The following is a 14,982-nucleotide window of genomic DNA, read 5'->3' on the forward strand; positions in this document are numbered from 1 at the left end:
ATAACATAATTTCAAACCAGAGAAGAAGCAGAGATGGTGCTATGACCTGGTCAGCCTCCTATGTTGACATGTAAAAAACATCTTCACAAAATAACATACTTTAGAAACAAAATGAATGTAATTAATACAATTCAATTCTAAAGAATAGAATCAAGACTTACGTTGTTAAATTATATTACACAGCCTTTATAATATATATCATAATGTAGCCTTATAACAGCTGAATATAGGGAGAAACCATGCCAATCTATCGGCCCTGCCTACACCACTGTTAAATTATATTACATAGCCTTTTAATACACATCATAATAACCAAATATAGCCGATTAATAACTGAATATAGAGAGAAACCATGCCAAGCAACAGGCCCTGCATGACCCCAATGCATTAAAAACGACACAATGTCGGGATAGTAGAAATTCTGTTGGGGACAGTATATTTTTAGCCAACAGGCCTGGTCGGGCCAGTGAGAAAAAAAGTTTACGTTGGACCCTGTCAAAGCCAATGAATAGGACCCAGAGTTTTACCTGACCGGGACATGAGAGCAGGAAAAACTCCAGGCCACAGAAAATACATTTTTCCCACACCACTTTTGAAACTGTGGTGGCATCTCTGGGAAGGAGGTTTGTCAAGCGTAGTCGATCGGAAGCCAGCACTCATGCAGGATTTGATTCTGGGTTCCCCAGACTAATGAAGAATTTTCCAACAGTACCTATAGAGGCCATGTCATCTCACCAGCGTTCAAGGTTACTTTCATTGTGTGACACATTTGTATGCGAGACAGCATAGATTAAGTAGTAAATTTGGAGCAAGAAGTCAGAAGAGTTAATTTACTTCAGAGTTAGTTTATTATAGCGTCCATCAATCCATTATAGTGCCTAGTAGTGTAGGAAAATCCAGACACACTATTTTTTAAGATAAACTTTATTGCAATGTGCATTGTCACATTCACATACAGCACATCCATATTGAAGTCACATTCATCCTTGCACAACAGAATGGAGGCATCCAAACCCGTTTCTCAAGAAAAGACTAAACAAAGATTCCATCAAATCATCTGACAGACAAAAAAATACTATCAAACATTATCTCTGTATAGTTTTAAACAATTTACTGTACAACAAAATAATAACAATACTGGTCATGTCTTCCCAGAGGAATGGGAATATTTAGATTCACATTGTTTTAAGAAAATGTATAGTGCCTTCAAAAAGTATTCAGACCCCTTGACTTTTTCCACATTTTGTTAGAGCCTTATTCTAAAATGGATTACATTTTTTTCAACTCTCTCTCTGTAAAGTAGAGAGAGATCGTTAATGAAAACCTGCTCCAGAGCGCTCAGGACCTCAGACTGGGGTGAAGATTCACCTTCTAACAGGACAATGACCCTAAGCACACAGCCAAGACAAGAGTGGCTTCGGGACAAGTCTCGGAATGTCCTTGAGCGGCCCTACCAGAGCCCGGACTTGAACCCGATCTAACATCTCTGGAGAGACCTGAAAATAGCTGTGCAGCAACGCTCACCATCCAACCTGACAAAGCTTGAGAGGATCTGCAGAGAAGAATGGGAGAAACTCTCCAAATACAGGTGTGCCAAGCTTGTAGCGTCATACCCAAGAAGACTCAATGCTGCAATCACTGCCAAAAAGTGCTTCAACAAAGTACTGAGTAATGGGTCTGAATACTTATGTAAATGTGATATCATTTTTTTATTTTTTTATTAATGAGTAAAAAATATTTAAAAAAACATTTTTTTTTTTTCTTTTGCTTTGTGAATTTAATCAATTTTAGAATAAGGCTGTAATGTAACAAAATGTGGAAAAAGTCAAGGGGTGTGAATACTTTCCAAAAGCACTATTATGATAATCATACATGCCAAGGTCCTTATCTGTATCAGTGTCTGGGATATGAAACACATTGAACAGGTTAATTTCCTCTTACAACAGCTTAGAATTAAATGTTAAAGGTTGACATTTCTCAGTAATTAATAAGCAACTGACCAGATTGTACTGAACAGTCAATTGAACAAAAACATAAACGCAACATGTAAAAATGTCAAAGATTTTACTGAGTTACAGTTCATATAAGGAAATCATTAAATTTAAATAAATTCATTAGGCCCTTGTCACGCTCTGACCTAGGAGAGCTGTGTTCTCTGTTTAGTTAGGTCGGGGTGTGACAGGTGGGTGGGCATTCTATGTTTTGTCTTTCTATGTCTTGGCCGGGTATGGTTTCCAATCAGAGGCAGCTTTCAGTCGTTGTCTCTGATTGGAAGCCATACTTAGGCAGCCTGTTTTTCCCTTTGTTTTTTGTGGGTAGTTATTTTTTGTTTAGTTTGTCTAACCTGACAGAACTGTTGGTAAAATAAAAGGTAAAATAAAAAATTTACAGATCACAGTATCAGTATCAGTATCTGGTTTGACCATAATTTGCCTCATGCAGCGGGGCACATCTTGTTCCCATAGAGTTGATCAGGGTGTTGATTGTGGACTGTGTGATGTTGTCCCTCTCCTCTTCAATTGCTGTGTGAAGTTGATGGATATATGGGGGAAATGGAACATGCTGTCGTACATGTCGATCATGAGCATCCCAAACATTCTCAATGGGTGACATGTCTGGTGAGTATGGAGGAACTGGGACATTTTCAGCTTCCATGAACTGTCTACAGATCCATGGGGCTGTGCATTATCATGCTGAAACATGAAGTGATGGCGGTGGATGAATGTCAAGACAATGGGCCTCAGGATCTCAACACGTTATATCTGTGCATTTAAATTGCCATCGATACAATGCAATTGTGTTTGTTGTCTGTAGCTTATTCCTGCCAATTCCATAACCCACCACCACCATGGGTCACTCTGTTCACAACATTGACATCAGCACACTGCTCATCCACACAATGCCATACACGTGCTCTGCGGCTATGTGGCCGGTTGGAAGTACTGCCAAATTCTCTAAAACAATGTTGGAGGCGGCTTATGGAGAGAAAATAACATTACATTCTCTGGCAACAGCTCTGGTGGACATTCCTGCAGTCAGCATGCCAACTGCATGCTCCCTCAAAACTTAATACATCTGTTGCCTTGTGTTGTGTGACAAAGCTGCACATTTTAGAGTGGCCTTTTATTTTCCCCCAGCACAAGGTGCACCTGTGTAATGATCATGCTGTTTAATCAGCTTCTTGATATGTCACACCTGTCAGGTGGATGGATTATCTTGGCAATGGAGAAATGCTCACTAACAGGGATGTAAACAAATTAGCGCTCAACATTTGGGAGAAATAAGCTTTTTGTGCATATGGAACATTTCTGGGATCTTTCATTTCAGCTCATGAAACAATGGGACCAACACTTTACATGTTGTGTTTATATTTTTGTTCAGTGTAGTTTCCTGTATCGCTATATTCTGTCTTTCCTTTATATTGATCCCCTTTCATCATAATCCCTCACAAAGCATTACCATTATTACATTATTACATGATTTCCCTTTATTAACCAGCAGAGCATGGTACCTATACCATGCACTCAGACACAAATCAGTAATTCTGAAGGGCTGTAAGGACCTGCGATGCTTTTCATAGATTTTCCTTGAAATGGACCTACTGAGTATACAAAACATTCGGAACGCCTCGCCAATATCCAATGATAGGGCGTGGCGCGAATTACAAACTCCTCAAAAATCCCCAAATTTCAATTTTTCAAACATATGACTATTTTACACCATTTTAAAGACAAGACTCTCCTTTATCTAACCACATTGTCCGATTTCAAAAAGGCTTTACAACGAAAGCAAAACATTAGATTATGTCAGGAGAGTACCCAGCCAGAAATAATCACACACCCATTTTTCAAGCTAGCATATAATGTCACAAAAACCAAAACCACAGCTAAATGCAGCACTAACCTTTGATGATCTTCATCAGATGACACTCCTAGGACATTTTGTTATACAATACATGCATGTTTTGTTCAATCAAGTTCATATTTATATCAAAAACCAGCTTTTTACAATAGCATATGACGTTCAGAACTAGCATACCCACCGAAAACGTCCGGTGAATTTACTAAATTACTCACGATAAACGTTCACAAAAAACATAACAATTATTTTAAGAATTATAGATACAGAACTCCTTTATGCAATCGCAGTGTCCGATTTTAAAATAGCTTTTCGGTGAAAGCACATTTTGCAATATTCTGAGTAGATAGCCCGGCAATCATGGCTAGCTATTTTGACACCCACCAAGTTTGGCACTCACCAAACTCAGATTTACTATAAGAAAAATTGGATTACCTTTGCTGTTCTTCGTCAGAATGCACTCCCAGGACTTTTACTTCAACACCCAATGTTGTTTTGGTTCCAAATAATCCATAGTTATATCCAAATAGCTGCGTTTGTTGTTGCGTTCAAGACACTATCCGAAGGGTGACGCGCCTGCGCATATCGTGACAAAAAATGTCCAAATATTCCATTACTGTACTTCGAAGCATGTCAAACGCTGTTTAAAATCAATTTTTATGCGATTTTTCGCGTAAAATAGCGATAATATTCCGACCGGGAGACCTTGTTTTCGTTCAAACACTGAAAATGTAAAATGGACTCTTCACATGCACCCGCGCGCCCGTGTCATTGTTCTCAGATCGACCACTTTCCAAAAGCCCTACTGTTTTTCGCCCAGGGACTGCAGAGTCATCATTCCCCATTCTGGCGCCTTCTGAGAGCCTATGGGAGCCTTAGAAAATGTCACGTTACAGCAGAGATCCTCTATTTTCCATAAAGACGCTATAGAAGGACAAGAAATGGTTAAAGAGGGCACTTCCTGTATGGAATCTTCTCAGGTTTTGGCCTGCCATATGAGTTCTGTTATACTCACAGACACCATTCAAACAGTTTTAGAAACTTTAGGGTGTTTTCTATCCACATCTACTAATTATATGCATATTCTAGTTTCTGGGCAGGAGTAATAACCAGATTAAATCGGGTACGTTTTTTATCCGGCCGTGAAAATACTGCCCCCTAGCCCCAACAGGTTAAGAGAGTTCTCATCTATATTAATCGTAGCCATCTATTTATAACCACAGACCGATGCTGGCACTAAGACCGCACTCAACCAAAGCTACAAGGCCATAAGCAAACAATAAAAGGCTCATCCAGAAGTGGTGCTCCTAGTGACTGGGGACTTTAATGCAGGCAACCTTAAATACGTTTTACCTCATTTCTATCAGCATGTCACATGTGCAACCAGAGGGAAAGAACTCTAGAACACCTTTACTCCACACACAGAGAGAAATTCTAGACCAAAGCTCTCCCTCGCCCTCCATTTGGCAAATCTGACCATAATTCTATCCTCCCGATTCCTGCTTACAGCAAAAACTAAAGCAGGAAGTACCAGTGACTTTCTCAATACGGAAGATTTCAGATGATGCGGATGCTATGCTTCAGGACTGTTTTGCTAGCACTGACTGGAATATGTTCCAGGATTCATCGAATGGCATTGAGGAGTACACCACCTCAGTCATCGGCTTCATCAATAAGTGCATCGATGACGTCATCCCCACAGTGACCGTACGTACATATCCCAACCAGGAGCAATGGATTACAGGCAACATCCGCGTCGAGCTAAAGGCTAGAGCTGCCACTTTCAAGGAGCTGGACACTAATCCAGATTGGATCCTACTACACCGGCTCGGACACTCGTCAGATGTGGCAGGGCTTGAAAACTATTATGGACTGCAAAGGGAAACACAGACGCGAGCCTACCAGACGAGCTAAATGCCTTTTATGATAACTTCGAAGCAAGCAACACCGAAGCATGCATGAGAGCAACAGCTGTTCTGGACGACTGTGTGATATATCTTTCGGTAGCCGATGTGAACAAGACCTTTAAACATTTTTTTTTACATTTTACATTTTAGTCATTTAGCAACGCTCTTATCCAGAGTGACTTACAGTAGTGAATGCATACATTTCATAATTTTTCTCCCCCCGTACTGGTCCCCCGTGGGAATCGAACCCACAACCCTGGTGTTGCAAACACCATGCTCTACCGCCTGAGCCAATAATCACAAAGCCGCGGGGAGAGAAGGATAACCAGGACGTATACTCAAAGCGGACCAACTGGCAAGTATCATCACTTACATTTTCAACCTCTCCCTGACCAAGTCTGTAATAGATAGTCCCTGTGCCCAAGGAAGTCAAGGTAACCTGCCTAAATGATTACCGCCCGTAGCACTCACGTCGGTAGCCATGAAGTGCTTTGAAATGCTAGTCATGGCTCACAACAACAGCATACTCCCAAATACCCTAGACCCACTCCAATTCGCATACCACCCCAAAAGATCCACAGATGGCACAATCTCAATCGCACTCCACACTGCCCTTTCCCACCTGGACAAAAGGAACATCTATGTGAGAATGCTGTTCCTTGACTACAGCTCAGCGTTCAAAACCATCATGCTCACGAAGCTCATCACTAAGCTAATGAGCCTGGGAATAAACACCTCCCTCTGCAACTGGATCCTGGGCTTCCTGACGGGCCGCCCCCAGGTGGTAAGGGTAGGCAACCACACGTCTGCCACGCTGATCCTCAACACTGGGGCCCCTCAGGGGTGTGTACTTAGTCCCCTACTGTACTTCCTTTTCACACACGACTGCGTGGCCAAACACGACTCCAACACCATCATTAAGTTTGCTGACAACACAACAGTGGTAAGCTTGATCACTGACAACGATGAGACAGCCTATAGGGAGGAAGTCAAAGACCTGGCAGTGTGGTGCCAGAACAACAACCTCTCCCTCAATGTAAGCAAGACAAAGGAGCTGATCGTGGACTACAGGAAAAGGTAGGCCGAACAGGCCCCCATTAACATCGACAGGGCTGTAGTGGAGCGGGTTGAGAGTTTCAAGATCCTTGGTGTCCACATCACCAACGAACTATCATGGTCCAAGACAGTCGTGAAGAGGGCACGACAACAACTTTTCCCCCTCAGGAGACTGAAAAGATTTGGCATGGGTCCCCAGATCCTTAAAAAGTTCTACAGCTGCACCATCGAGAGCATCCTGACTGGTTGTATCACCACCTGGTATGGCAACTGCTCAGCATCTGAATGTAAGGCGCTATAGAGGGTAGTGCGTACATCACTGGGACATCACTGAGGCCAAGCTTCCTGCCATCCAGGACCTATATAATAGGCAGTGTCAGAGGAAAGCACAAAAAGTTGTCAGGAACTCCAGTCACCCAAATCATAGAATGTTCTCTCATATTGCACGGCAAGCGGTACCGGAGCGCAAAGTCTAGAACCAAAAGGCTCCTGAACAGCTTTTACCCCCAAGCCACAAAATTGCGGGACACGTGACAGTCATAAATCATGCAGCACATTATATCAAGATCACAGATTTTAGAGTAACAACAAATGTCGGTACATAGAAGTGTCATATCGGTTGAAAGCTTAAATTCTAGTAGCTATTACTGTGAAAGAATGCCACACTATTGTTTGAGGAGAGCTCCTAAAAACAAAACACTTTTTCAATGCGATAGGTTTGATAAATTCACCTCTGAAGGTGAAATGTGTACTTACATCCTGAAATCTTGCTCTGGTTTATCATCCAAAGGGTCCCAGAGATAACATGAAGTGTCGTTTTGTTAGATAAAATCCTTTTTCATATCCTAAAAAGGTCTATATAGCACGCACGATCGATTTTGTATTTCCACTCGTTCAATTTGCAAAGAAAGGAATCTGTGAAAATCACGAGTCAAATCACATTTATATCTATTCCTCAGAGATCCTAGAAGGTAACAAGACTTCACTATTTCATTTGGGGTGTAGTATATCCTATAGGACACCATATTTGGTCAGAGAGCGACGTCTTCATGGCACGCCGATGATGCGGGCGGCCATCACTTGAACAACTGTATCTTTATAAAATAAGCACCAATCAGGGTCAAACAAACAAAGCTAGCTAGATAGCCAATGAGCTGGGCTTTACGGGAGTATCTGGAAACCATATATTTGTCATAAAATGTTGCTCCTAACCTTGTATGACAGCATGCCTTTTCATTTTGGACAAAAATTTTAAGGATATTCAGAGTTATGAAGGCATGAAAACTGGTTGTTTTGCAAGTGTTGAATTTATTATATGGCTACTAATACTTGGAAAGCTAAATCCAAGTCCAAGTATACAGATTTCACAATATTCTTTCAGAAAAATGGAATAAGAATGCAAATGTCTCCTTCACGATTTGCCCAAATGTACCTGGCGACACTAAAAGTCTTGAGGATCAGTCATTCTCCAAGTTATCCATCTGAAACTTTGCACATACACTGCTGCCATATTGTGGACACTATGGGAATTACAACCAGAGTGATGGCTGTAACAGTGACCTTTCTCTTGCATTTAAAAAATGGTGATAAAAAAACATCGGTTGGTTTTTTCTTTGCATTTTCTTCTACCAGATCTATTGTGTTATATTCTCCTACATTCAATTCACATCTCCACAAACTTCAAAGTGTTTCCTTTCAAATGGTACCAAGAAAATGCATATCCTTTCTTCAGCGCCTGAGTTACAGGCAGTTAGATTTGGGTATGTCATTTAGGTGAACATTTTAAAAAAGGGGGCTATCCCTAAAGTTTTTAACAGCTCCTATGCCCATTCCATGAAACTGCTGAACAATTGATCGAATGGCCACTGGACTATTTACATTGACCCCCCTTTGTTTTGTACACTGCTGCCACTCACTTTTTATTACCTATGCACAGTCACCTCACCCCTACCTACATGTACAAATTACCTCTATCCTGTACCCCCGCACATTGACTTGGTACCGGTACCCCCTGTCTATAGCCTCGTTATTGTTATGTGTGAATTTTTACAATTCTTTTAATTTTGTTTATTCGGTAAATATTTTCTTAACTCTTCTTGAACTGCACTGTTGGTTAAGGGCTTGTAAGTAAGCATTTCACTGTAAGGTCTACACTTGTTGTATTCAGCACATGTGACAAATAAAGTTGGATTTGATAAATGGCAGCTAGCATGCTAAATGGAAGCTAGCATGCTAAATGGCAGCTAGCATACTAAATGGCAGCTAGCATACTAAATGGCAGCTAGCATGCCAAATGGCGCTGCACCTGTAGACTTCCAGTCATTGCTTCCAGGGCTTAGTTATCAAAATGCTGATCTATCCCTTCAAAACATTCAAAGTAAAACCAGGCATGAAGAATGAGTCTCCTGTCCTCCATCACAGTTCAGTCATACAGTCTATCTAGTTCCACCAATCACACTACATAGCATTTCTTCACTGATTAGTTCACAGTAGGGATTTTGTCCATGGGACTAAGAGGAAGGGGTAGTGTACAGAAATGCTGCGTACAGAGAGGAGGCCATGTCAGTACTTGGCATCAGCCTGGAGACTAGGAATACTCTCAGGGAGAAGGCAATATACAGTATGCCCAAACAACCATCAGATTTAGGTGCTATGTGGACCTGTGGAGGGGTGGGTGTTACATTATGTATGTTCCGCCTTCAATTCCATACTCATTACCATGCTACCTTAGTTCCTAGTGACTAGTGGTGGCCTGTGTGATTAGAGGGAGACGAGGGTGACAGGTTTAGATGACAGCATAGAGATGGTAATAACATCGGTTTATTAAAATCATCATCTTTAAGTCATGGAAATGATCAACATATGCAGTTAAGATGTGTTGATGGTTTGATTATGGTAGTTTTAGAGTGGAGAAGCATCTCACTCAAGACACACAAACATAAACCACATGTCAACCAGACTCTAGAAGTCAGTTGACATGGAGAGAGAGGTGGGAGGGATACCCCAGGAACCTTCATTCACCCTCAGTCCCAACACTGCAGTTATACAGGACATAGAGAGAGACCCGGGGTATCATGGTGAGACTATACCATGTATACTATACATAATGGTGCAGGATAGACCACAACAAAGGAGATGGCTACTGAAGTTAGTCTGTGGTCTTATTGGTCAATACTCACCGTTCCCATTGCTGATAGGCTCCGTGGTGTCCCGGTTCATGGCCCTCTGGACGGCCTTCTTTCAGCGTGTGTTCCGGAACTCTCTCTCTACAGGAGAAAAAGAGACAGTTACATACTGACTGATCATTGGATCATCCTGTCCTCATGAAAACTATGCAATTAGTTGCACCTGTATTGTTCTGTAATGTATACATTTAACCACCAGATGGCAGTCTGAGGTAAATATTGATAAGGCGTCTAATGGTCATGCCTAAGACAGGGTTGGTGTCAAATCAGTCAATTGACGAAGTGGATTGAAATTAAATTAATGAATTAATATCCTCATGGAAAAACAACAAGGTTTTACATTCATGGTTAAAGAGCTGATCAAGGTCTGATGCTGCTCCCACACCCTCTGGGTTGATCTGGGGTTATATTACTCAGTAGAGAAGGTTGTGAGGTCACCAAGGGCCAGGCTCCAGACACTGGCCCCCTCTGCTACTCCAGCTGCCATGGCTGAACCCAGTGCAGGAACACATATGACTTGATAATCCAATACTGCACTTCCTCAGGAGTAGGTTGTTGGTTCATGTTAGAATGTACTCTGTGTGTATCTGCTTTCAGAATGTACTCTGTGTGTGTCAGCTTTTACAGTCATGTTTTCCTGCGTAGAGTGACTTCAATGTGCCTGTGTGTCCTTGGGAGTGGACATACAAATGTGTGTATTTGAGTCAAAGTTCATATTAGAGTTTACTGAGTGTGTGTGGGTGTGTACGTGTCTCTACCCATGCCTCTCTCCACCTGTAGCTGGCTTAGAGGAACCCCATAGTCCTGGTTCATGGCATCCAAGATCTGGACAATTATCCATCCATTAGTTAATATCAGAGTGCTATCTGATGTGTGTGATTTGCATTAGCGTAGCCTCTTCTGTAGCTTGTCTACTATGTGTCTGTCTATCCCTGCTCTCTCTCCTCTGCACAGGCCATACAAACGCTCCACACCGCGTGGCCGCTGCCACTCTAACCTGGTGGTCCCAGCGCGCACGACCCACGTGGAGTTCCAGGTCTCCGGCAGCCTCTGGAACTGCCGGTCTGCGGCCAACAAGGCTGAGTTCATCTCAGCCTATGCTACCCTCCAGTCCCTAGACTTCCTGGCGCTGACGGAAACATGGATTACCACAGATAACACTGCTACTCCTACTGCTCTCTCCTCGTCTGACTACGTGTTCTCGCATACCCCTAGAGCATCGAGCCAGCGGGGTGGTGGCACTGGAATCCTCATCTCTCCCAAGTGGACATTCTCTCTTTCTCCCCTGACCCATCTGTCTATCTCCTCATTTGAATTCCATGCTGTCACAGTTACCAGCCCTTTCAAGCTTAACATCCTTATCATTTATCGCCCTCCAGGTTCCCTTGGAGAGTTCATCAATGAGCTTGACGCCTTGATAAGTTCCTTTCCCGAGGATGGCTCACCTCTCACAGTTCTGGGTGACTTTAACCTCCCCACGTCTACCTTCGACTCATTCCTCTCTGCCTCCTTCTTTCCACTCCTCTCCTCTTTCGACCTCACCCTCTCACCTTCCCCCCCTACTCACAAGGCAGGCAATACGCTTGACCTCATCTTTACTAGATGCTGTTCTTCCACTAATCTCATTGCAACTCCCCTCCAAGTCTCCGACCACTACCTTGTATCCTTTTCCCTCTCGCTCTCATCCAACACTTCTCACTCTGCCCCTACTCGGATGGTATTGCGCCGTCCCAACCTTCGCTCTCTCTCTCCCGCTACTCTCTCCTCTTCCATCCTATCATCTCTTCCCTCTGCTCAAACCTTCTCCAACCTATCTCCTGATTCTGCCTCCTCAACCCTCCTCTCCTCCCTCTCTGCATCCTTTGATTTCCTCTGTCCCCTATCCTCCAGGCCGGCTCGGTCCTCCCCTCCTGCTCCGTGGCTCGACGACTCACTGCGAGCTCACAGAACAGGGCTCCGGGCAGCCGAGCGGAAATGGAGGAAAATTCGCCTCCCTGCGGACCTGGCATCCTTTCACTCCCTCCTCTCTACATTTTCCTCTTCTGTCTCTGCTGCTAAAGCCACTTTCTACCACTCTAAACTCCAAGCATCTGCCTCTAACCCTAGGAAGCTCTTTGCTACCTTCTCCTCCCTCCTGAATCCTCCTCCCCCTCCCCCCCCTCCTCCCTCTCTGCGGATGACTTCGTCAACCATTTTGAAAAGAAGGTTGACGACATCCGATCCTCGTTTGCTAAGTCAAACGACACTGCTGGTCCTGCTCACACTGCCCTACCCTGTGCTTTGACCTCTTTCTCCCCTCTCTCTCCAGATGAAATCTCGCGTCTTGTGACGGCCGGCCGCCCAACAACCTGCCCACTTGACCCTATCCCCTCCTCTCTTCTCCAGACCATTTCCGGAGACCTTCTCCCCTACCTCACCTCGCTCATCAACTCATCCTTGACCGCTGGCTACGTCCCTTCCGTCTTCAAGAGAGCGAGAGTTGCACCCCTTCTGAAAAAACCTACACTCGATCCCTCCGATGTCAACAACTACAGACCAGTATCCCTTCTTTCCTTTCTCTCCAAAACTCTTGAACGTGCCGTCCTTGGCCAGCTCTCTTGCTATCTCTCTCAGAATGACCTTCTTGATCCTAATCAGTCAGGTTTCAAGACTGGGCATTCAACTGAGACTGCTCTTCTCTGTGTCACGGAGGCTCTCCGCACTGCTAAAGCTAACTCTCTCTCCTCTGCTCTCATCCTTCTAGACCTATCTGCTGCCTTTGATACCGTGAACCATCAGATCCTCCTCTCCACCCTCTCCGAGCTGGGCATCTCCGGCGCCTCCCACGCTTGGATTGCGTCCTACCTGACAGGTCGCTCCTACCAGGTGGCGTGGCGAGAATCTGTCTCCGCACCACGTGCTCTCACCACTGGTGTCCCCCAGGGCTCTGTTCTTGGCCCACTCCTATTCTCGCTATACACCAAGTCACTTGGCTCTGTCATATCCTCACATGGTCTCTCATATCATTGCTATGCAGATGACACACAATTAATCTTCTCCTTTCCCCCTTCTGACAACCAGGTGGCGAATCGTATCTCTGCATGTCTGGCAGACATATCAGTGTGGATGACGGATCACCACCTCAAGCTGAACCTCGGCAAGACGGAGCTGCTCTTCCTCCCGGGGAAGGACTGCCCGTTCCATGATCTCGCCATCACGGTTGACAACTCCCTTGTGTCCTCCTCCCAGAGTGCTAAGAGCCTTGGCGTGACCCTGGACAACACCCTGTCGTTCTCCACCAACATCAAGGCGGTGACCCGATCCTGTAGGTTCATGCTCTACAACATTCGCAGAGTACGACCCTGCCTCACACAGGAAGCGGCGCAGGTCCTAATCCAGGCACTTGTCATCTCCCGTCTGGATTATTGCAACTCGCTGTTGGCTGGGCTCCCTGCCTGTGCCATTAAACCCCTACAACTCATCCAGAACGCCGCAGCCCGTCTGGTGTTCAACCTTCCCAAGTTCTCTCACGTCACCCCGCTCCTCCGCTCTCTCCACTGGCTTCCAGTCGAAGCTCGCATCCGCTACAAGACCATGGTGCTTGCCTACGGAGCTGTGAGGGGAACGGCACCCCCGTACCTTCAGGCTCTGATCAGGCCCTACACCCAAACAAGGGCACTCCGTTCATCCACCTCTGGCCTGCTCGCCTCCCTACCTCTGAGGAAGCACAGTTCCCGCTCAGCCCAGTCAAAACTGTTCGCTGCTCTGGCACCCCAATGGTGGAACAAGCTCCCTCACGACGCCAGGACAGCGGAGTCAATCACCACCTTCCGGAGACACCTGAAACCCCACCTCTTCAAGGAATACCTGGGATAGGATAAAGTAATCCTTCTAACCCCCCCCCCCTTAAAAGATTTAGATGCACTTTTGTAAAGTGGTTGTTCCACTGGATATTATAAGGTGAATGCACCAATTTGTAAGTCGCTCTGGATAAGAGCGTCTGCTAAATGACTTAAATGTAAATGTAAATGTGATTGTGTCTGAATGGAATGAAAAACCTTACCTCTAGTCTGATAACAGACAGCCTCCAGCTCAGCAAAGACCAGGTGAGATGTGTTAGTGGACTGAGTCTGTCTACAGATGATAGAAGGAAGGAGAGACGGTGAAAGGGATGAAATCAAACTAAATATATATATATATATATATATATATATATATATATACATGCATCTCTGTTGAACTGAAGGTCAGAATATATGCGTGTTAAATTAAACACACCTCAAATACAGTGACATCACGTAAAACCTTGTTAGGTTCTGACAAGCAGATTGAAAAACTAAATGGACAACTAGCTCAAACCAAGTTTATTCACTCAATGGCTCCAAAAGCTGCATAGACAAAAACATGTTCCCACCAGCACCAGTATTTTTACCCCCTTTAGCTGGCGTCTCCTCCTTTTGTCTAAACATTACATTTTCTGTTGCTACTGTAGGCAGGAAGTTAAGTGATGTGTGAAATGAAACTGTTCCTTCTGCCTTCATGTGACCTGATCTCGGCCCACATTCCTCACTAATCCACAGCTATCCACCCTTATCAACCACGTGATTGCCTTTTCCCTTACTTAGTCATTTTCCAGGCCCGTACTTCTTATCCACCCTCCATTGACCCCATAATTTACATTCCTCCTACATACAAACATTAACTTTTGGTGTTTCAAATTACAACCCAACAACCTAAAGAAATGTGTCCGCAGCTTGAGGTAGTTTTAACGGTTGAAGTCACTCACCATCGTAGAGGGCGTAGTGCCCAGAGAAGGCAGGAACAAAGTCATATCCATATGACGAGCTTCTCTGTGAAAGGTGGAGGGGGAAAGAAAGAGAGAGGGAGAGAAAAAGAGAGAGAGTGATGGCTATTTAACAGTCTTATGGCCTTGAGATAGAAGCTGTTTTTCAGTCTCTCGGTCCCATCTTTGATGCACCTGTACTGACCTCGCCTTC

The sequence above is a fragment of the Salmo salar genome, chromosome 21 (genome assembly GCF_965601325.2).
Source record: "Salmo salar chromosome 21, fSalSal1, whole genome shotgun sequence".
Lineage (NCBI taxonomy): Eukaryota > Metazoa > Chordata > Actinopteri > Salmoniformes > Salmonidae > Salmo > Salmo salar.